The sequence below is a fragment of the Bos indicus genome, chromosome 8 (assembly GCF_029378745.1).
Source record: "Bos indicus isolate NIAB-ARS_2022 breed Sahiwal x Tharparkar chromosome 8, NIAB-ARS_B.indTharparkar_mat_pri_1.0, whole genome shotgun sequence".
In the NCBI taxonomy this organism is placed as follows: domain Eukaryota; kingdom Metazoa; phylum Chordata; class Mammalia; order Artiodactyla; family Bovidae; genus Bos; species Bos indicus.
In genome coordinates this window covers 7,232,765-7,257,273 of record NC_091767.1, presented here as the reverse complement: position 1 = coordinate 7,257,273, position 24,509 = coordinate 7,232,765, and the positions used below count along the sequence as shown (strand labels likewise).

The 24,509-nt window shown below is 36.7% G+C and overlaps 1 long non-coding RNA gene and 1 other non-coding gene across 2 annotated transcripts in view; both read right to left on the bottom strand.

Annotated features, from left to right (window-relative positions):
• LOC139184500 (uncharacterized) overlaps positions 1–24,509 on the bottom strand; it is a 53,601-nt gene that overhangs the window by 8,342 nt on the left and 20,750 nt on the right. The gene's annotated exons all lie outside the window — the stretch shown is intronic.
• Positions 1,605–1,676, bottom strand: TRNAC-GCA (transfer RNA cysteine (anticodon GCA)). The gene has a single exon. It is a non-coding gene; the product is annotated as a tRNA-Cys (tRNA).

The following is a 24,509-nucleotide window of genomic DNA, read 5'->3' as shown; positions in this document are numbered from 1 at the left end:
ACACAATGGAGTATAAATCAGCCATTAAAAAGAATACATTTGAATTAGTTCTAATGAGGTGGATGAAACTGAAGCCTATTATATAAAGTGAAGTAAGCCAGGAAAAAAAAACAAACACACACCAATACAGTATACTAATGCATATATATAGAATCTAGAATGACGGTAACGATAAACCTGTATGCAAGACAGCAAAAGAGACACAGATGTATAGAACAGTCTTTTGGACTCTGTGGGAGAGGGCAAGGGTGGGATGATTTGGAAGAATAGCATTGAAACATGTACATGTTTCATGTTCATATGTGAAATGGATCACTATCCAGGTTCGATGCATGATACAGGATGCTCTGGGCTGGTGCACTGGGATGACCCAGAGGGACGGTATGGGGAAGGAGGTGGGAGGGGGGTTCCAGATGGGGAATACGAGTACACCTGTGGCAGATTCATGTCGATGTATGGTAAAACCAATACAATATTGTAAAGTAATTAGCCTCCAATTAAAATAAATAAATTTATATTAAAAAATAAAATCAATGTAAACCAATCCCTATTATTTTTATATCCTGAGAACAGAACATTTTTTACCTAGTCAATGATTACGCCTGGCAGGCTGTACCTGCCTTAACAGTCTGCTTCATCCACTTGTGGTTGATTTTGTTTCATAGAAAGCCACCATTACAATTTCTTTTTCTTCTCCAAAGATTAAAAAAAAAAAAGTCAAGCACTATATTGTTTTTATTTAGTCACTAAGACATGTCCAACTCTTTTGCAACCCCGTGGACTGTAGCCCGTACCGCCCCCCCCTCCCCACCCCCGCAGGCTTCTCTGTCCATGGGATTTTCCAGGCAAGAATACTGGAGTGGGTAGCCATTTCCTTTTCCAGGGAATCTTCCCAACCCGGGGATTGAACCCACAGCTCCTGCATTGGCAGGCAGATTCTTTACCACTGAGCTGCTAGGGAAGCCCCAAGCACTATATACAGATTCACAAAGGCCTACACCAAGTAACAAATGAAAAATATAACTCAAAATCATGTATGCACCCTGACAGTAAGTACAGAGGTGTATTCTACTCAGCAGGAAGCTAGAGGGGTTACAAACAGGTGATGTCAGTGGTTTCCAAGGAACACTCTCAATCAGACCTTTAGAAGGTCCTGGAAACCTCTATTTTTAACAAGAGCCCCAGGCGGTTGTAGGTTTTGGTCAAAAGTGGTTTGGAGAGCCATTTTTAATCTTCATTGTATGTTAGATTACATATATAATAAAATTAAATTACAAATCATGTAGATGAACAAAAAGTAATTTTCTTACATAAACTGTTTATACTTAAACACAATATGGTTTTTAAAATGAGATGATGTGTGATAGTTGTATTCTTAAAGTTGAAAGTGAAAGTCATGTCCAACTCTTTGTGACTCCAGGAAGTCCATGGAATTCTCCAGGCCACAATACTGGAGGGGATAGCCTTTCCCTTCTCCAGGGGATCTTCCCAACCCAGGGATCAAACCTAGGTCTCCCCCATTGCAAGTGGATTCTTTACCAGCTGAGCCATGAGGGAAGCCCAAGAATACTGGAGTGGGTATCCTATCCCTTCTCCAGCAGTTCTTCCCTACCCAGGAATTGAACCTGGGTCTCCTGCACTGCAGGCAGATTCTTTACCAACTGAGCTATCAGGGAAGCCCTTCTTAAAGTTGAGGATGCTAATAAAAAAGCTATACAAAAAGAAACTTTGACAGCAAATCCAAGTACAAATGATGTTCCTCTGAACTATCAAAGCCCACCAATCTTTTAGTACATCTCTTGTACATTATTCTGTATCCACATTTTCTGCATCTGATTTTGTCACTGCATTTTATTTTCTGTGACATACTTTCTACAAAGAGGGTTTTCTACCTGGCACTAGTGGTAAAAGAATTTTCCTGCCAATGCAGGAGACCCAGGTTCAATCCCTAGGTTGGGAAGATCCCCTGGAGAAGGGAATTCAGTATTCTGGCCTGGAGAATCCCATGGACAGAGGAGTCTGGTGGGCTACAGTCCATGGGGTTGCAAAGAGTCTGACATGACTGAGAGACTGAGCACAGATTCTCCTCCAAACAGAAATCCTTCCTTTTTAATGTCAATAGGTTAGTTGCTAAGGAAACTGGCTTAACATTATTTATTTTCCTTTAGTCTCATTGTTCCTGATGTTCTACACTAAATTATCACTATCAAGTCTTTGCCTTTTCTAACGACTGGCCAGCTTTCTATATACACAAAACAAAGTCTCTTTTAATGTATTTGTTTATAGTAGAGTATATTTAAGTTGAAATAGACATTTGCATTGTGACAATTTTGTTTTCTTCTTTTTCTCTTGATGTTGAATTATTTTGACTGCTTTTAAAGGGCATATAGCTCTAGCTGTCTTCATTTCTGCTATGTCAAAATCATTATTGTCAGGGTTAGACAGATCACCAGTGCACTTTATGTGTTGGAATGGTTTGTTGTCCAGATTTGGTGCACTGTGGAACACAGACTTGGAGTTCTAATTCTGATAAAAATTATGTGCTATGTCCAAACCCCAAAAGGACAAAATGTGATTTGGAGTCTGGTAACGTGCTGAAACAGGCCTTCCTAGGTGGAGTTAGTGGTAAAGAACCCACCTGCCAATGCAGGGAGCATAGTGAGACATGGGTCCCATCCCTGGGTGGGGAAGATCCTCTGGAGAAGGGCATGCCAACCCACTCCAGTATTCTTGCCTGGGAAATCCCATGGACAGAGGAGCCTGGCAGGGTGCAGTCCACAGCGTTGCAAAGAGTCAAACACCACTGAAGTGACTTAGCACACATGCAACATGCTGAAAAAGAGCATTCATACATTTATATTTGATATCAAACACCCAAAGATGTATTTTGATATAAAATTTAGCAAAATTGAAGTAAAAATATGACATTTAATATTAAATGACTAAAAACTTTATTCTTTAAAATCAGGTAGGTGGTAGTATCCAGTTAAGATGATAGTGTTAGTGTTTGAAATTGCCTTTTGACATATGTCACATTTATATAATCTAATTCCCTTTTACAGGAAAAAGAATGTTAAGCAACATTAAGAGTTTTAGCCATCAGAAAAAAATTGCATTATGTTACTTGTATCTCTGGGAATAAAAGAAGAAGATGTGGGAATAATAAGTCAAGAGTATTCCCATAACTGAATTATAAAAATGTAATAAAGTAAATGAATTTTTAAGGTAATCTTTATATTTAAAAAATATATTGATATATTATTATCTTAAGAAAATCATGTTGGTTTACTCCTAGGGAGTTTATTCTTTTTGATGTGATGGTAAATGTGATTGTTTCCTTAATTTCTCTTTCTGATCTTTCATAGTTAGTGTATAGAAATGTAACAGGTTTATGTATATTAATTTCATATCCTGCAACTTTAATGAATTCATCAATGAGCTCTAGTTTTCTGGTAGCATCTTCAGGATTTTCTATGTATAGCATCATACATACGAAAACAGTGACAAGTTTTCTTCTTTTATAGTTTGGTTCCTTTTATTTCTTTCTTCTCTGATTGCTGTAGCTAGGACTTCCAGAAATATGTTGAATAAAATTGGTAAGAATGGACATCCTTGTCTTGTTCCTGATCTTACAGGAAATGCTTTCAGCTTTTTATTGTTGAGTATGATGTTAGCTGTGAGTTTGTTGTATATGACCTTTATTATATTGAGGTATGTTCCCTCTATGCTCACTTTCTGGAGAGTTTTTATAAAAATGACAATACTACCCAAGGCAGTCTACAGCTTCAATGCAATCCCTATCAAATTACCAATGGCATTTTTCACAGAGCTAAAACAAAAAAATTAAAAAAAAAATGTATGGAAACACTAAAAGGACCACAAATAGCCAACTCATTTTTTAGAAAGAAAAACAGAGCTAGAGGAATCAGACTCCATGTCATTAAACTATATTACAAAGCTACAGTAATCAAAACAGAAACACAGATCAATGAAACAGGACTAAAAATCCAGAAATAACCCCACACACTATGGTCAATTAATTTATGACAAAAGAGACAAGAATATACAATGGGGAAATGACAGCCTCTTCAATAAGTGGTGCTGGGAAAACTGGACAGCTACATGTAAAATAATTAAATTAGGACATTCTCTAACACCACACTCAAAATAAACTCAATAAAGACCTAAATGTAAGGCTAGATACTATAAAACTCTTGGAGGAAAACATAGGCAGAACACTCTTTGACATAAATTGTGCAATATCTTTTTGGATCTGTCTCCTAGAGTGATGGAAATAAAAACAAAGATCAACGGGACCTATTTAATCTTAAAAAGTTTTGCATAGTAAAGGAAACCATAAAGAAAATGAAAAGACAACCTACGAAATGGGAGAAAATATTTGCAAAATATGTGACTGACAAGGGATTAATCTCCAAAACATACAAACAGCTCATACCGCTGAGTATCCAAGAAGCAACACACACACACACACAAAAGGCAGAAGATGTAAACAGACATTTCTCCAAAGAAAGCAGACAAATGACAAAAGGTACATGAAAAGGTGTTCAACATCTGTGAATTATTATAGAAATACAAATCAACATTAAAATGAGGCATGATCTCACTCTGGTTAGAATTGCCATCATTGAAAAGTCTAGAAGTAATAAATGCTGGAGAAGGTGTAGAGAAAAAGGAACCCTCCTGTACACTCTTGGTGGGAATGTAAATTGGTATAGCCACTATGGAGAACAGTATGGAAATTCTTTAGAAAACTAAAAATACAGTTGCCTTATGATCCTGCAATCCCACTCCTGGGCATATATCCAGAAAAGATACATGCACCTCAGTGTCCATAGCAGCACTATTTACAGTAGCCAAAACATGGAAGCAACCCAGATGTCCATTGACAGTTAAATGGATAAATGAATCTGTGGTATGTTTACACAATGGAATATTACCCAGCCATAAAAAGAATGAAATAATGCCATTTGCAGCAATGTGAGTAGACCTACAGATTATCATACTGACAAACCAAAGATGCATATCATGTGATATCACTTATGCTCATGCTCACTCGGTGTGTCTGACTCTTTGTGATCCCATGGACTATAGCTGGCCAGGCTCCTCTGTCTATGGGGTTTTCCAGGCAAGAATGCGATATCACTTATATGTGGAATCTGAAAAAAAAATACAAGTGAACTTATATGTGAGACAGAAATAGACCCACAGAGATAGGAAACAAATTTACAGTTACCAAAGAGGAAAAGGGTGGGGAAGGAGAAATTAAGAATTTGGGATTAATATATACACACTACTATATACGAAATAGGTAACCAACAAAGACCTACTTTGTAGCATGGAGAGCTATTTCAGTATTTTGTAATAATGTTTTTTTTGTCTTCTAATATTTGCAATAACCTTTAAGGGAAAAAAATCTGAAAAAAGTTATATAGTGTGTATAACAGAATCACTTTGCTATATAGAAGAGACTAATACAACATTGTAAATCAACTATAATTCAATAAAAGAATAAATTTAAAAAATTTGAAAAAAATGTAATGATGTCCATTGAACCCATCAGGAGTAAAATTTGCCTTTCCCACGTTTACATTAGAACTGACTGGCCTAATAACTTTATGCTAGTTAAAGTAAAAGATAGCCTTTCATTTCCTTGGTAGACATAAAAATTCCTATATGTAAGTAAGTCAATTGTATGATTTTATAATTTTTAAAAATAAAATAATTCTAAATATACTTATTCTATAAAAATTAAATTCACTTAATTTATAAAGGGTAAAGTATCATTTAATGATAAAGGAAAGTCCTATTTAAGCATATTTGAAAAAAATGCTCACTGTTGGGTTTGAAGTTTTTGATCAAAGCTTATATGTTGATGTGTTTTCTTAGGGAATAGGAATGGAAGGCTTTGCTAATTGTTGACATCAGCATACTGTTTCAGAAATTCTTGGAATCACAGTAGGCACTATTTTAGGATTAGATTTTTCTTTTTTTATAGTATTCAAGGAAAACTGGTTCCAAATAGGAAAAGGAGTACGTCAAGGCTGTATATTGTCACCCTGCTTATTTAACTCATACGCAGAGTATATCACAAGAAACGCTGGGCTGGAATCCACAAGCTGGAATCAAAATTGCTGGGAGAAATATCAATAACCTCAGATATGCAGATGACACCACCCTTATGGCAGAAAGTGAAGAACTAAAGAGCCTCTTGATGAAAGTGAAAGTGGAGAGTGAAAAAGTTGGCTTAAAACTCAACATTCAGAAAACGAAGATCATGGCGTCTGGTCCCATCACTTCATGGCAAATAGATGGGGAAACAGTGAAAACAGTGTCAGACTTTATTTTTCTGGGCTGCAAAATCACTGCAGATGGTGATTGCAGCCATGAAATTAAAAGACGCTTACTCCTTGGAAGGAAAGTTATGATTACCTAGACAGCATATTAAAAAGCAGAGATGTTACTTTGTCAACAAAGGTCCATCTCATCAAGGCTATGGTTTTTCCAGTGGTCATGTATGGATGTGAGAGTTGGACTATAAAGAAAGCTGAGCACTGAAGAATTGATGCTTTTGAACTGTGGTGTTGGAGAAGACTCTTGAGAGTCCCATGGACTGCAAGGAGATCCAATCAGTCCATCCTAAAGGAAATCAGTCCTGGGTGTTCATCAGAAGAACTGATGTTGAAGTTGAAACTCCAATACTTTGGCCATCTGATGCGAAGAGCTGACTCATTTGGGAAGTTCCTGATGCTGGGAAAGATTGAAGGCAGGAGGAGAAGGGGATGACGGAGGATTAGATGGTTGGATAGCATCACCGACTCAATGGACATGGGTTTGGGTGGACTCTGGGAGTTGGTGATGGACAGGGAGGCCTGGCGTGCTGCGATTCATAAGGTTGCGGAGTCGGACACGACTGAGCGACTGAACTGAACTGAACTGAACTGAAGGAAGAAATGACTTGAAAATATGAATTTCATTTCATATCTACCTTTAAAGAGTATGTCATATTTTCTTTATAAATATTTTTGTCTTATTAAATACCACCAAATTTTAAAAATATTTGGAAGCTGATAATGTTTATATGCATGTTTATAATAGTTATATCAAATGCTACTTTATATATAATGGCACAGAACTGCAATTTAAAAGGGGCTAAGGATAAGTCACTACACCACTGACTGGTTGAGGTTACCACAATTAATAACAGACTGACTGAGGTTACCACAATTACTGCAAAGGTGATATTATTATCAGAGTATATGTGAAACTAAGGAAGTCAGACTTCTTGACAAAACAAGAATAGATACAAATTGGTCCTAGTGAGTAAGAAAGGAACCTCAATGCAACCTAATTATAAAAATTAGGATGTAATGGTTGTCTAGTCAATAAGATTTAATTTGTACTTACTGTATAACTTAGTGTTCCCCAGAGAAACAGAATCAATAGGATGTGAGTATGTATAGAAAGAATTCATTATAAGAAATTGGCTTGCACAATTATGAAAGGGGACAAGTCCCAACATCCACAACATGAGTTGGCAGGCTGGAGGCCCAAGAGAGCAAAGTCCAGTCCAGGTCCAAAGGCCTGAGAAGCAAGAGAGCCAATGGTGTGCTTCTTGTCTGAGACCCAGGGAGAGCTGATGTTTCAGCCTGAGTTTGAAGGCAGGAAAAAAGCTGGCATCTGCATTTGAAAGCAGTCAGCAAGAAGAGCTCTCTCTTACTTGGGAGACAGTCATCCTGTGTGTTCTAGTCGGGCCTTCAACTGATTGGATGAGGCCCACCCACATCAGGGAGGGCCATCTGCTTTACTCAATCTACTGATTAAAAGGTTACACTCATCTAAAAATGCTCTCATAGAAACACCCAGAATAATGTTTAACCAAATATCTGGCTTCCTTGTGGCCCAGTCAGGTTGCCCCATAAAATTAAACATCACATAGTAATAATAAACTTTCATTACTTAGATAATAAAAAGGGAAAATGTGTAGAAGACAAGAATGTTTCTCCAATGGGCTTTCAATATCTCACCTCTAGAAAAACCAGTTGCATAATAGTAGTGTCTGATACTTGCTGTACATTTAGTTATAAGAAGTTTTCATGGGTCATTGCAGTGATACTAAATGTCAAGTCTTATTCTATGTGCTTTAGATAAAATTAAGCCTAATTCTCAAAGTAAGTCTATGATACAGGTGCTATCTTCCACTGTGTAGATCAAAACCTAACAAAGGTCACACATTTATTAAAGACACAGGTCTAAGACTAAAGCATAGGTCTTTCTGACTCCAGGTAAAGAATTTCCAGTGCACTTGCTTCCCAGTTGTGCCTGGATAAGTTAAGGCCAACCTCATCAATGTAGGGAGAGAGAGTAGAACTAAGGTAATTCTGTGATCGAGGTGTGATTATGAAGTAGATAAACTTTATATTTTTAGTTACCACTTAATTTGCTTTCATTACCCCCCCCCCCCTTTTTTTTTGGTCAAGATGAATTAACAACTTAAATATAAAAAATAAAATCTCTAAAATTATAAGAAAATAATTGACTGCAGTCAGTATTTCTCTGACAACTAGATGAGAAAGGAAATTAGAAGTTAAAAAAAATAAGTCACAAAGAAAAATCCATATATGTTTCGAAAACTGAAAGCTAACTGTAAACAAATGATTGGGGAAAATATGTCACTAGAATGGCTGCATACCCATGTTTATGCATTAGTGTGTAATCAGTAAGATGTGTAATACACACACATACTCACCAATGCCAGGATCTATTTGACATTCTACTTGTTAGTATTTTCCTATTTTTTGAATTTCTATTTTTATTATTTTATTCTTTCCTTATTAATTTCCTTATTTATTCTTTCCTTTATTATTTTATACTTTCCTTATTAAATCTTTCACATAATATTACTGATATACTTTCATTTTTTAAAAAAATTATTTTTTAATTGAAGGGTAATTGCTTTACAGAATTTTGTTATTTTCTGTCAAACATCAGCATGAATCAGCCATAGGTGTCCATATGCCCCCTCCCTCTTAAACCTCTCTCCCATCTCCCTCCCCATCTCACCCCTCCAGGTTGATACAGAGCCCTTGTTTGAGTTCCCTGACCCACTGGCTATCTATTTTACATATGATAATGTAAACTTCCACGCTACTCTCTCCATACATCTCACCCTCTCCTCCTCTCTCCCATGTCCATAAGTCTGGATGTATTTTTGTTTTATTTTGAGTAGATTTTTTAACGCTTGCCATAAATAAGTGTATTTTCCACCAACTTTATACTTTTATCAATATTTTTCTGAAAACTTTAGTGCTAGCTGTCACTTGTCTGAAGATGATAAAATAAATCAACAAGTAACAAATGCAAATTAGTAGAGAACCTAGGAAGAAAGATAATTATTTTGTTATTATGGGAGACATGCTTATTATTAGTTTGCATAGTGAAAACATGTGTATGTCATTTTAAGATATTAAAAATTTCGAATATAATACAGAATTAAGTGTTGCAATACTTCCTCACATGTCTTAGACTATCATGATTTTGAGGTGTTTTGAACTATACTGTGTTATACCATGTTGAAAAATCAATAGACAGCTTAAAACATGTAGGTAATTCTTGGCTTTGATTTTCAAAGATAATGTATCAATAATGTAATATGATGAGTTATGTGTTCTTGACAGCCACTACTGAATCACAGTTACAGGCAAGTAAAAGACAAAAAAAAACTTGAATACTTATGAAGCTTTTAAAATTGCATATTGAATTATTATATTTTTTTCTGCTGACAATGTTATATTGAGTAATTCTGTGGTAAAAATCTCATGAACTGCCTAAAGATATTTAACATTTTAAATTCCATACTGAAGGATTAAATTCTAGCAACAGTATTTTGCCATGCTTATCTCCTTAATGTACTAAATTATTTTAGGTGGTAATGAGAATTTAATATGTTAAATGAGAGGGACATGGGTTATAACACAATTAACCTGGAGTAACATAGTGATTGAATTGAAAGATAGTTTGGAAATAACCTAGTTCCACCTTGGGGAAAAGATTTAGCAGATAATTGGCACACAGTTCTTCTAACCTAGGGGACATCTGAGGAGAAATGACCTGATCAAATCACCTTGCAAACATGTCTCCTAATCTTGTGTACTGCTGGAAAGATAAAGGGCAGTTTTTATCTACCGATAAGAACTTCTTTTTTAGTGGGGGTATACATGGCCTGTCTGGGATTTCTTTTTTTTTTTTTTTTGCTTGGGGTAAACAACTAGAGTCTATGGATTTATGACTCATGATCCACTGGAAAATGTCAGTGTGAGCTGTGTCATTATAGGATTATAAAATAGAAATGTTTTCTATTGAAAACATTCTAATGAAAAGAGCTTTCATTATACAAGTAATGTGTTGTTTTGCTCACCTGGAGACCAGATTTAATAAAATATGGGCCAGAGTATGTTTCTAATGCATCAAGGAAAGATCTGGGCAGCTACTTTTGCAATTCCAGAGGTTTTCATATTTGCCTGTGTCTCACAACCACTACCATCCATTGAATCATTAATTTAAAAAAATGACCCTGAGTAAGAGACTGATAACCCCAAAGAACTCTATCCACAGGCCCTAATAACAGCATGTGCCCCAGGTCCTGCTGCTCTTTGCCTCTCCTAACTCGGCCTCACAAAATGTTCCCTCAAATTATGCCATGCTCCTCCTCCAGGACGTGTGAATAATAAACCTCCCTATTTCAATCTCTTTTGTGGCCTTTTGTTGAACAGCAGCTCACCATCTGACACAGGACACTTGGTAAATGTTAATTCCACAAAGCCACTACACAGAGGGAAGACATTAGGTGACGATGGAGGCCAAGGACCCCTGGGCCCGCCACAGGGGCTCCCTGCCAGGGACTGTGAGTTCTTTCTCACAGGTTCCAGAACTGTGAGAGAATACGCTTTTGTTGTTATAAGCCATCCAGTTTTGTGATCTCTTGTTGCGTCAGCCCAGCCTATAGATAGGCCACTCTTTTGGTTTTGACAAGCTTGGGAACCACTGCTTGTTCTTATGCTTTAATTTTGGCCACCCTATAGGATGCTGACAAAGTGACATTGCTGAGAAAGTAAGATTTATAGAATTTGTAGAGTATAAGGACTTAGAAGTAACTTTGAACCTCAATATCAAACCATTCATAGACTTAAGGGAGAAAAACCTTTTCATAAAATTGGTGTTTCTGCCTTGATCCATTTTACTGGTCAGAAAGATGGAGTGGCTTGTTAAAATTTCAGTCTGTTTCAATCTGTTTAATTACACTTATAAAGGGTTTAAATATATGATACATTTAACACCTTATAAAGGGTGTTTCTGTTCATGTTTTACTATAGGAGAGTTGATTAAAACAAATGTTTCCTTGTTGTATAAAGCTAGAAGAGATATTTTCAGTTTCTAGATGTTGGACAGTAAAATCATTCATGTGAAATACGTTATATATCTGTGAACAATCTCTGCAGATGAGAAAAACATCTCTGTAAGACATCACCTTGCTTCCTAAGAAATGATCAGTGATTCTACTTGTGCTCATTCTAAGCTGAGTTCAGTTCAGTTCAGTTCAGTTCAGTCACTCAGTCGTGTCTAACTCTTTGCTACCCCATGAATCGCAGCACGCCAGGCCTCCCTGTCCATCAGCAATTCTCAGAGTTTACTCAAACTCATGTCCATTGAGTTACTGATGCCATTCAGCCATCTCATCCTCTGTCGTCCCCTTCTCCTCCTGCCCCCAATCCCTCCCAGAATCAGGGTCTTTTCCAATGAGTCAACTCTTCGCATGAGGTGGTCAAAGTATTGGAGTTTAAGCTTTAGCATCAGTCCTTCCAATGAACACCCAGGACTGATCTCCTTTAGAATGGACTGCAAGGTTGGATCTCCTTGCGGTCCAAGGGACTCTCAAGAGTCTTCTCCAACACAAGAATTCAAAAGCATCAATTCTTCGGTGCTCAGCTTTCTTCACAGTTCAACTCTCACATCCATACATGACCATGGAAAAACCATAGCCTTGACTAGATGGATCTTTGTTGGCAAAGTAATGTCTCTGCTTTTGAATATGCCATCTAGGTTGGTCATAACTTTTCTTCCAAGGAGTAAGTGTCTTTTAACTTAATGGCTGCAATCACCATCCACAGTGATTTTGGAGCCCCCAAAATAAAGTCTCCCACTGTTTCCACTGTTTCCTCATCTATTTCCCATGAAGTGATGGGACCATATGTCATGATCTTAGTTTTCTGAATGTTGAGCTTTAAGCCAACTTTTTCACTCTCCTCTTTCACTTTCATCAAGAGGCTTTTGAGTTCCTCTTCACTTTCCGCCATAAGGGTGGTGTCATCTGCATATCTGAGGTTATTGATATTTCTCCCGGCAATCTTGATTCCAGCTTGTGCTTTTTCCAGCTCAGCGTTTCTCATGATGTACTCTGCATCATGTACTTATTTTCTTTTTTAAAATTAATTTATTTATTTTGATTGGAGGCTAATTACTTTACAATATTGTGGTGGTTTTGCCATACATTGACATGAATCAGCCACGGGTGTACATGTGTTCCCTATCCTGAACGTCCCTCCCAACTCCCTCCCCATCCGATCCCTCAGGGTCATCCCAGTGCACCAGCCCTGAGCACCCTGTCTCATGCATCGAACCTGGACTGGGGATCTGTTTCATATATGATAATATACATGTTGCAATGCTATTCTCTAAATCACCCCACCCTCGCCTTCTCCCACAGAGTCCAAAAGACTGTTCTTTATATCTAGGTCTCTTTTGCTGTCTTGCATATAGGATCATCGTTACCATCTTTCTAAATTCCATATATTTGCATTGGTATACTGTACTGGTGAAAAGCAAAGGAGAAAAGGAAAGATATAAGCATCTGAATGCAGAATTCCAACGAATAGCAAGGAGAGATAAGAAAGTCTTCCTCAGCGATCAATGCAAAGAAATAGAGGAAAACAACAGAATGGGAAAGACTAGAGATCTCTTCAAGAAAATTAGAAACACCAAGGGAACATTTCATGCAAAGATGGGCACAATAAAGGACAGAAATGGTATGGACCTAACAGAAGCAGAAGATATTAAGAAGAGGTGGCAAGAATACACAGAACTGTACAAAAAAGATCTTCACGACCCAGATAATCACGATGGTGTGATCACTCACATAGAGCAAGATGTCCTGGAATGTGAAGGCAAGTGGGCCTTAGAAAGCATCACTAAGAACAAAGCTACTGGAGGTGATGGAATTCCAGTTGAGCTATTTCAAATCCTGAAAGACGATGCTGTGAAAGTGCTGCACTCAATATGCCAGCAAATTTGGAAAACTCAGCAGTGGCCACAGGACTGGAAAAGGTCAGTTTTCATTCCAATCCCAAAGAAAGGCAATGCCAAAGAATGCTCAAACTACAACAAATTTGCACTCATCTCACACGCTAGTAAAGTAATGCTCAAAATTCTCCAAGCCAGGCTTCAGCAATATGTGAATTGTGAACTTCCAGATGTTCAAGCTGGATTTAGAAAAGGCAGAGGAACCAGAGATCAAATTGCCAACATCTGCTGGATCATCAAAAAAGCAAGAGAGTTCCATAAAAACATCTATTTCTGCTTTGTTGACTATGCCAAAGCCTTTGACTGCGTGGATCACCACAAACTGTGGAAAATTCTTCAAGAGATGGGAATACCAGACCACCTGACCTGCCTCTTGAGAAAACTATATGCAGGTCAGGAAGCAACAGTTAGAACTGAACATGGAACAACAATCTTTTTCCAAGTAGGAAAAGGAGTACATCAAGGCTGTATATTGTCACCCTGCTTATTTAACTTCTATGCAGAGTACATCATGAGAAACGCTGGGCTGGAAGAAGCACAAGCTGGAATCAAGACTGCTGGGAGAAATATCAATAACCTCAGATATGCAGATGACACCACCCTTATGGCAGAAAATGAAGAGGCACTAAAAAGCCTCTTGATGAAAGTGAAAGAGGAGAGTGAAAAAGTTGGCTTAAAGCTCAACATTCAGAAAACTAAGATCATGGCATCTGGTCCCATCACTTCATGGAAAATAGATGGGGAAACAGTGAAAACAGTGTCAGACTATTTTTCTGGGCTCCAAAATCACTGTGGATGGTGACTGTAGCCATGAAATTAAAAGATGCTTACTCCTTGGAAGGAAAGTTATGACCAACCTAGATAGCATATTAAAAAGCAGAGACAATATTGTATTGGGAAGTAATTAACCTCCAATTAAAATAAATAAATTTATATTAAAAAAAAAAAAAGCAGAGACATTACTTTGCCAACCAAGGTCCGTCTAGTCAAGGCTATGGTTTTTCCCGTGATCATGTATGGTTGTGAGAGTTGGACTGTGAAAAAAGCTGAGTGCCGAAGAATTCATGCTTTTGAACTGTGGTGTTGGAGAAGACTCTTGAGAGTCCCTTGGACTGCAACCAGTCCATTCTAAAGGAGGTCAGTCCTGGATGATCTTTGTGAGGACTGATGTTAAAGCTGAGACTCCAGTACTTTGGCCACCTCATGCGAAGAGTTGACTCATTGGAAAAGACCCTGATGCTGGGAGGGATTGGGGGCAGGAGGAGAAGGGGACGACAGAGGATAAGATGGCTTGATGGCATCACCGACTCGATGGACATGAGTCTGAGTAAATTCGGTGAGTTGGTGATGGACAAGGAGGCCTGGCGTGCTGTGATCCATGGGGTCGCAAAGAGTCGGAGACGACTGAGAGACTGAACCAAACTGATAGTGTATTGGTGTTTTTTCTTTCTGACTTTCTTCACTGTATATAATAGGCTCCAGTTTCATCCACCTCATTAGAACTGATTCAAATGTATTCTTTTTAATGGCTGAGTAAAAATCTATTGTGTATATATACCACAGCTTTCTTATCCATTTGTCTGCTGATGGACATCTATTTAAAAGATATTTAGCATTCTAGAACTATTGTTCAAATTATAGATATCAGTTGAAGAGCCATAAATATCTATTCAGGTTAATGATTTCTTTAAACCCTTTTTAAGTCTAATTAAATAGATTAACCAAATCAGACTGAAATTAAAAACACTCCATCTTTCACTGACCAGCTAAAATTGGTCAAGACAGCAAAAGGGAAGGCGCAGTCATGATAAACAGAGCATATAACACCCCCAAGACACAACCTTCCTCCTCCTCTGAAGACTAAATATCACAAATTTTTGTACAGATTAGCTCAGGAGCTCAAAGATATTCCTTTAAGTCAAAATACAGGTCACACAGCAATGCCTACAGCCCTGCCCTGGCCTTCCTCTGCTGTCCTTCTTTGGTTTTCTGTCTTCTGTTAAGCTTGTCCTGAGCAGGTTCACCATGTCCCTTTCTGGCAGAAGCTGTGGACTTGAGGTAAATGTGATGGAAAAGAACTTCTGACATAGGGAAGGACTTGCTTATTTAGTTTTCCTTTTATTACCATTCCATAGTTTGTAATATTCTTCCCAACTTCCAAGCATTGAGATTTCAGTAAGATTTCCTGGTGAGCGTCTGAAAGCATGATGCTGCGACATAAAGCACTTGTAAAATCAATTGAGTAAGCAAGGTATTCAGGCTTCATTTTCTTTCAAATATAGAAGCCACTGGGAAGACCCATCTGTAGGAGATACAAATTTTCACTTCCTCTGGGTCAAAAACCCTAAAATGAATTGCTTATTAAATATGATATAAAAAATAATGGACTTTGCAGCACTGTAATTCTCTGACATAAAAAAGCAATCAAATTGATATAGTTACCACTGAAGGCTGAACAATGCAGGCTATTATGTGAAATTGGAAGGAAATGTATGATGAATTATGCACTATGCACTTGTGCTTGCTAGAAGCAGAAACCCTTTCACTCTCTTCCTTTAGAAAATAAGCTTTTGCATGGTTGCAGCTTTATGTACTTTCCTTTCTGTATGTATTTAATTTCAAATACTCTGTGTGTGTATGTATGTATGTATGTGTGTGTGTGGCTGGCTGGATAGGTAGATAGATGATAGATAATAGATACAGATCAATAGTAGGAAACCACCTAATGCAGGAATAAGAGCTTAGAAATCATGCCACCTCTACTACATCATACACCAAATTAAAAAAAAAAATTCTTAGTGGAGAATTCTTTAAAAATGTTTGTGAATGCTTTTGTACCTTAATTTTCTTTCTGTCAAATTATATTTGGTGACAGTTGTAGCAATTTATATTGTCACCAACTGTGGCCAAGAGTGCCTTATTCATGGAACTATTATTAAAAATTTTAAAAACTTTGATAATTTGAAAACATGTAAGTAGTACTTTATTATTTTAGTTAGTGTTTCTTTGATAGTTTCATTATTTTAGTACCTATTCAATAGTCATTTTTGTGCCTTTTAGGGGGTAACTTTGTTAGAATTACTTTTTATGCTTTAAAATTGTGTTTAAATATTTTTTTCTTTAACTGATTTGGTAGAATGCTATAGTAGATATTTTTGTATCTATTTTAAACATATATTGTGTTTTCAAGTTACTTTTTCATGATTTTTTTTTGTGATTTCTGCCATGTTGACTCACAACTTTTTATATTTAAAGCATCAGATTATCCATTTCTCCCCCCCTTCTCTTTTTTTTTTTTTGATTGTGTGACTTGTGGAATCTTAGTTCCCTGACCAGGAATCCTGGCAGTAAACCCCAGGTCCCTGGCAGTAAAGCCCCAGAATCCTAATCACTCTACCACCAGGGAATTCCCATTTCTCATTTTTTATGTATAGAAAATACCCAACTCAAGATTAGATAAATGTCCATGTATATATTTTTCAGGTTTTTAATTAAAAAGTCACTATTAAATCTTTTTGTAATTCATTGTAGACATAAGAACATTTTCTAATAAACATTTGTCCGTTTACTATATAATCCTCTTATCACTGACTGAAATCTTATCATTGAATATATTCCATTCTGATAAAGTTAGTTTTGTCACTTTGTCTTATGCTACAATGATCTACATATTCTTAACTATAGAACAAGATTACTGCTTAATGTGTTTCATAATAACTGGTGGTAAAATCAATCTCTATTTTCTTTCCAAATCAAAGCATTCCTAATATTCTTTTTTTTTTAATTTAATTTAATTTTTTAACTTTACAATATTGTGTTGGTTTTGCCATATGTCAAAATGAATCTGCCACAGGTATACATGTGTTCCCCATCCTGAACCCTCCTCCCACCTCCCTCCCCATACCATCCCTCTGGGTCGTCCCAGTGCACCAGCCCCAAGCATCCAGTATCGTGCATCAAACATGGACTGGCGACTCATTAAAATATAATTTACAATTAGTTTTTAAAGTTAAAAACATGTGTTGGATATTTGTTTGAAATTGCTTTCTGTTTATTGGTTCATTTCACTAATAGTTAGTTCATTTCACTAATTGGTTTCATAGCATAATATTAAGAGCCCAGAGCCAGGAGACAGACTGCTCTGGTTCAAATCCTGGTGTGCTATTTCCTGCCGTTGTGATCTCAATAGAGTTACTTAGCTTTTCTGTACCTTAGTTTTTTATCTATTAAAAAAAAGCCAGAATAAAATATTGGCTTTTATGACTAATAACATTTTAAATAAAAATAAAGGGAAAAAATTTTGAAAAAAGCCAGAATAATAAAAGTATCTAATTCTTTGGCCAGTAGTCAGAATTAAATAATTTAATATTTATAGATAGGTTACTGTGTAGTACATCAGTCCAGTTCAGTTCAGTTCAGTCTCTCAGTCGTGTCCGACTCTTTGCGACCCCATGGATTACAGCATGCCAGGCCTCCTTGTCCATCACCAACTCACGGAATTTACTCAGACTCATGTCCATCGAGTCGGTGATGCCATCCAGCCATCTCATCCTCTGTCGTCCCCTTCTCCTCCTGCCCCCAATCCCTCCCAGCATCAGAGTCTTTTCCAATGAGTCAACTTTTCGCATGAGGTGGTCAAAGTATTGGAGTTTCAGCTTTAGCATCGGTCCTTCCAATGAACTCCCAGGGCTGATCTCCTTCAGAATGGACTGGTTGGATCTCCTTGCAGTCCAAGGGACTCTCAAGAGTCCTTCAACACCACAGTTGAAAAGCATGAATTCTTCGGCACTCAGCTTTCTTCACAGTCCAACTGTCACATCCATACATGACCACTGGAAAAACCATAGCCTTGACCAGATGGACCTTTGTTGGCAAAGTAATGTCTCTGTTTTTAAATATTTTATCTAGGTTGGTCAAACTTAGTAAGTGTTATTTAAGAATTTCTTATTCAAACCTCCAATTAAAATAAATAAATTTATATTAAAAAAAAGAATTTCTTACTCAAGTCTAATTGTATCTTTTAGTAGGACATTTCTACTGGATTCATAGAAGTATTGTACTTTTCTTGTTATACTGAATTCTGTTTTCACCCCCTGTCTGCCAGTTCCTGACAGCTTTAGTTCTTTCCTTTTATTTCTTTGCTTTAGCTTTATATAGTTATTTTTCATTTTTTTAAATTGAAAATTGGTCAAGTTATTATTATTGGCCATTTTTACATGAACTGCTGTGAGTGTGAATTTCTGAGTGCAACTTTGGCTATATTTGTTTATTAATAGTAGGCACATTCTTATTTTTCTTTAGCCTATAATTTTGTTGACCAATCTGTAGTTTTTAAGTTCAAATTCACTCAAGCTTTAATATGTGCATCTGTAAATATGTAAATTTTTAATGCTAATTAAGTTTCTGCTATGACAAGTTAACTGACATATCACTTTCCCATTCTGCATTCAGTTTCTTTTATTTTCTTTTTTTTTCTTTTTTACTTATCACTTGCTTTCATTCACAGTGTTTGCTTACCATTTCACCTTTCACTTCTCATTTCGAAAAGACTGACATTTTTAGTTTATGGTAACAAACTCATTTTAAAATAAATTTTTTTATTTTTCAAATGTGTGCATTTTATCTAAAAGTTGAATCATGTATGCTCCTTTTTTTAAGGAGCTCTGTATTGTCACAGACCTATCAGTCTTTGAATTCATTTGAGCAATCAGAGATCTATCTGTTACTACTTTTGTATCGAAGGCAGAACAGAGTCATTTCCAGTTTCTTTTAGTTGCTACCTTCCACTGTTAACATCATCTTCCAAGGCGTTAATAAATAAACCCAAGGCCTGCCTGATATGCGCAGACTTCGGCCAGCTTCTAGATATTTTATTGCCATTTAGTAACTAGTGGTCTGAAAATACATTTCTTGGTCTTAATAAATGTTTTTCTATGAATCATAAAATTTATTCCTAGAGACTTTAAAGCAGTTTGTACCATTTCTTTCACCCGAAAGTGTAATTAAAATATAAAATTTCCATGGTGATTTTCCCAAATACTCTTTTTTTTCCTACTGCCTGTATTCCTTTTTTTTTTTTTTTCCCCATAACAGAGTATTAACTCCTGTCTTCAATACAAAAGTTACTGGAAATGTAGGCTTATAATGAATATACTAATGCGAGACTTACATAGTCATTCAAAGACATATGATAAAATGAATTAGCTAATACGTACAGACTGGTTAGTGCTCTAAATGGTAATCTTTGGGATTACCCTTTTGGTTGAACAGAATAATGCAAGATAACATGTGACTTCAGAATATCTGAGGTCTATTCAAATAATTTACTACAAAGATACACATAGGTGACTTCTATATAACTAAATAACCCTTGGGTTGTTCTCAAATGCCCCATGTCACTTGCAAACATAATTTAAAAATACATATTCTATAAAAGTTTTTGCAATATCTTGCTGTATCTAATGACATAATAGGCTTTCCAATATAAACATTCAAATGAAAACTGTTTGAAGGGACTAATATCTAGCAGAAATCCTTACAACTGCTGACTTGTTATGCAAGGTGTGTGAGAATACTGTATACATTAAATGAAGGAAAAGAGAATTCCTGCAACAACAATAGCTACCACTTATTAGTCTAATTATCCAAATTTGGCAACATGATAAATGTCTTGAGTATATTTTTACCATCCTCACTACAACCTTGAAGTTAGGAATTATTTATACACAGTTAACAGATGGCAAATTAGGATTCAGAGAGATTAAAAGTCCTTGCTCAAGAAAGTGAAAAAAGCAGATTTGAATTAAATTCCATCTGTCTCTAGTGTTCATTTTCTTGCTACTTTACCTTGATGTTTTTTTTAACTGTGGCTTTTTTTCTTTTGCTATAAAACCTTTGGAAGAATTGGGGCTGAAATTATTTTATACGTGAATGATATTTTTATCTCCTGGAAAATAGCACTTAAGCAGCCAAGGAGTAATGTCACAGTAATTGATAATAACATTGATATTTTTTGAACACAAGCTTCTTTCCAGTTCCTGTATTAGTTATATAACCTGTATCATTTTATTCAGTAGTCACAATGGTTCCATATGAAAGACAATTTCAAATCATTAATGCTGGCACCTGAGAGTAAACTCTGTTTGACTTAGGCAAAAATAAATGAAATGATGTTGGAGAGCTAATAGAATTCCCCAGATGCCTAGAAATCCAGTTTTGGAGGATATGTGTGAAAGAATAAAGCTTTATGTACCCTTAATTCTTATGGTCATAACAGGTAACTGGTCCAGTGAGAAAATGCCACACAGAAGCTGTGGCAAATTGCATGACTGAGGCTCTGAGCCCTAGCAGCGTTGCCACTGCTGTCCAAGGAATGAGGAATGGGACTTGGTCGTAACTGCCTTCACTCCCAGAGATGATCAGCCTAAGTCCTTAGTTCAGAACAGGTGTCTGTTGTGGGGAGGGCCGTTTCTGGCGTTTGAAGCTTCTGCACTGAGAGGAGGGCTCTGTCTTCCATCAGGATCACATGGTGGAGAATCTTTGTCAGGCTGGGAAGATTTAGATACTGAGTGGTCTAAAAGAAAAACTAGTGACCATTTTACAGGTAAGAAAATTGAAGCCCAGAATTACCATAAGATTTTCAGAATGACATACATGTTAATAACTGGCAGAACCTTGATTGAGCCCAAATTTTTCAGATCTCTGCTCCTTGCCCCCTTTTGTTCTGGTAGTTTCTGGCTGTCCGTGTTTGGCTTTGGTCAGCTGTTACCCTGGAGAAGGCAATGGCACCCCACTCCAGTACTCTTGCCTGGAAAATCCCATGGACGGAGGAGCCTGGTGGGCTGCAGTCCATGGGGTCGCTAGGAGTCGGACACGACTGAGCGACTTCACTTTGACTTTTCACTTTCATGCATTGGAGGAGGAAATGGCAACCCACTCCAGTGTTCTTGCCTGGAGAATCCCATGGACAGAGGAGCTTGGTGGGCTGCTGTCTATGGGGTTGCACAGAGTCGGACACGACTGAAGCGACTTAGCAGCAGCAGCAACAGCAGTAGCAGTAGCAGCATCTGAATCAGAGATACATTTATTTTGCATGTATTCAGTCTTGAGTTCTCATGCAGCTTTTCCTAATCTGCTCCACCATTTCTCAATTGGCTTATGGCAGCAGCCTTTTGACTGGTATCCTGGTCAACAGTTTTTTTTTTTTTTTAGAGTTAGCTGTCTTTCCTAAACAAAAGCCTCATCCTCTGGGGAAATATAGTCGCATAAAACAAATCAATAAACTTTCTTCCCTAGGATTCAATAAGTTGGAAAAAAAATAGGAGCAGTAGGACACGAAAGGAGGGGTACAAGTTCTTTCCATAAATTTTAAAAATTGTCATCCATAGAATTGTTCATAAATTACTGATTCCAATTCCTTCTGAAACAGGATAGTGGGAGAAAAATGAGTGGACACATTTCTAAAAGCTCCTAGGGATAACAGAAATCTAGAAGGAAGAATCTACAATAGGGCTATGGGATGGTAGTAAGCTGGCAGAACAGCAAGAGACGTGAAATGTAAGCCACAGACCACCAACCAGTTCAGGTGAATAGCTCTTAATGTGGGTCAGGGAATTTCAGGGCTTGTTAAATTCGTTCTCCTTTGAAAAGAAAAAAAGTGGGAGAGGCCTGGTAAATTTCAAAGTTCCTACCTCTCAGAACAGAGACTTCAGAGAATGGAGAAAGTAAAGACAAAGGGAATAAGAAAATTAAGAACTGGTGGAGGTATTGATGACCAGAGGAAAGAGGAACAGAAACTCAGCTTAGTGTCTTCTTTGGCTGCAGATAAACAGTGTTGTATCTGAAACTAATTCTAAGTTTTACTGAGCTTTGTCCTTGAAATATTAGTCAACAACTGACTTACAAACAACTTAGGAAAGAGAATAAAATGAATGAGATAAATAGTGAAAACCCACAGGAAAAATACAATCACCAGCAGGTTATACGGCAGGACACTTTGAATTCCAAGAGACCTCACAAAAAAATGGGGCAATAACCCCAGAAATGTAATTAACATAGTTACATCGACAATATATCAAGATCAAAACATTACTAGAACTAAGCTGCTAGGAAAATACGAATAAGTATATATTGTATTCACACTATGGATATGAGCAGTATTGTGCCTAGTGATGAATGTAGTAAGAAATGTGTAGAACTCATATTTACAAATATCATTTGAAATAAGCAGAGGCACTTGAAGACTTGAACACGTTGAAGGAATTGCTTCTTTCTTGAAAACTCCATATTTTAAATTAACGAATTTTCCTTTAAAGGGTCTATAGATGAGATGTAAACTCAACAAAAGAGTTTTCTCAAACTGAGGAGTGAAACTTCATAAAATTATTCTAAAGTTCATTTGAAGGATAAAAATAAGTGACTAGCCATTGAGGGCGAGGAGAAATGGATTAACAGAATAGAAAACAGTGAACACAACCTGCTAATAAATATATCATGACACTAAAATAATGGGAAGGAAAAAGCAGCTCTGCTTAACTCCTTACCCCAGAATACTTTCAACATGTAATATAAAAATTCAAAGCTTGCAAGTCTGACAAGAATATGTACATTAGTATTTTTAACAAGAAAACATTTTTGACTATGCTATGAAACCAGGAAATCCAAAAATAAATTACCAGAATTTGACCTATGAAAATTTAATCTTCATTATGACAAAAAGTAAAAACAGTAAGCCTCCATAACATCAATACCAAAATAAGGAGAAAGAAAAATGAAGTTACTTTGGGGAAGAGTGCTTGTTGTCTACAAGAAACCAAAAAAAGTCTAATATCTAATGGGTTTATATATCATTGGGGGCCTTTGGAGAGTTGGGTTGAGCAACAAAACCTTCATAGTAGAGCAACATCTTAGCTCCTTTTGAAGATGTGAGGGAGGATGATCAAAGAGGAAGGGAGTGAAGTTGATGAAATCACAGGTATGTAAATTTTGAGGCAGAGAATAGCTTGAGATGAGGCTGAAAGTATAAGTAGGGATCAGAGGATAGATGGGATGATAAAGGGTTCACATTTTGTGCTGTAGATCATGAAAAGCCAAACAGACATTTTAATCTTGAGAATAACATTGTTTCTGCATTTGAAAAGATCAGTTGAGTTTTGCATGAATTTGAAGGGAACAAAACCAGATGCTGGTGAATTCACACGTTATTTCAATAGCTCAGGCAATGGCTTGTGAATGTTGACACTTAAAAAACAAATAGCCTTGGGAGATATTTAGGTAGTATCTTGTGAGAAATTGGATGTGAAAAGTGAGGGAAGGAAAGAAATGAATTATAGCCCCTATTATTTTGCCTCTGTACTCTTGAAGTACAACAAAAGAGGGAAAAAGAGTGAGGGAGAAGCGAAGAACTTTGGAGGGCACTGAATATTGAAAGTAAAACAGAAATTGGTTCATTCTGAACTTGGAACCATCAAATGCTAAGGGGGTCAGAAATTCCATGTTTTCTCTCTTTTCTCATTATCTGCTTCTTTAAAAAATTGAATTCTAGCTATCTGCAGTAAGATCAAAATAAGAAGAATCATTATTTTTGAGACCAAGATGTTGATACTGAGAGAATGCTCTTACATGTTAAAAAGTATTTACTTAAAAATATAAACTTTTAATTATTGTATTCCCCCTCACTGGCCTATTCTGGTACACTTTAAAAAAAGTTGTATATGGGCTGATGAAATCTAAAGAAGCTAAAAATTATTCCGTACAAAAAATAATCCACTTATCCAGTGAATTCACAGCTGTAACACATTTCACTGAGATTGGCCCACATCAGTAAAACAGATTTCTGCTTGCTTCTGATTTGAGAACATGCATCATCCGGCCTTCTTATAAATTCCATGCTGTTTTTATATCAGTTGCTTCCTTAAGAATAGTACATAGATCAATGGAATCAACTAAGAAGATCAGAGTTACATCAGATTGTTAGATTGGATCAGTGGTGAAGTGATAACAGTTCACTAACTGTTGCTTGAATGCTGGGTTATCGTGAGGAAAAAATTATCCTTATTATCACCATTATTAAAAATTAAATCCAATAATGACCCTAGTCTCATATATACAAATAAATTCCAGGGGTATTAATTGAA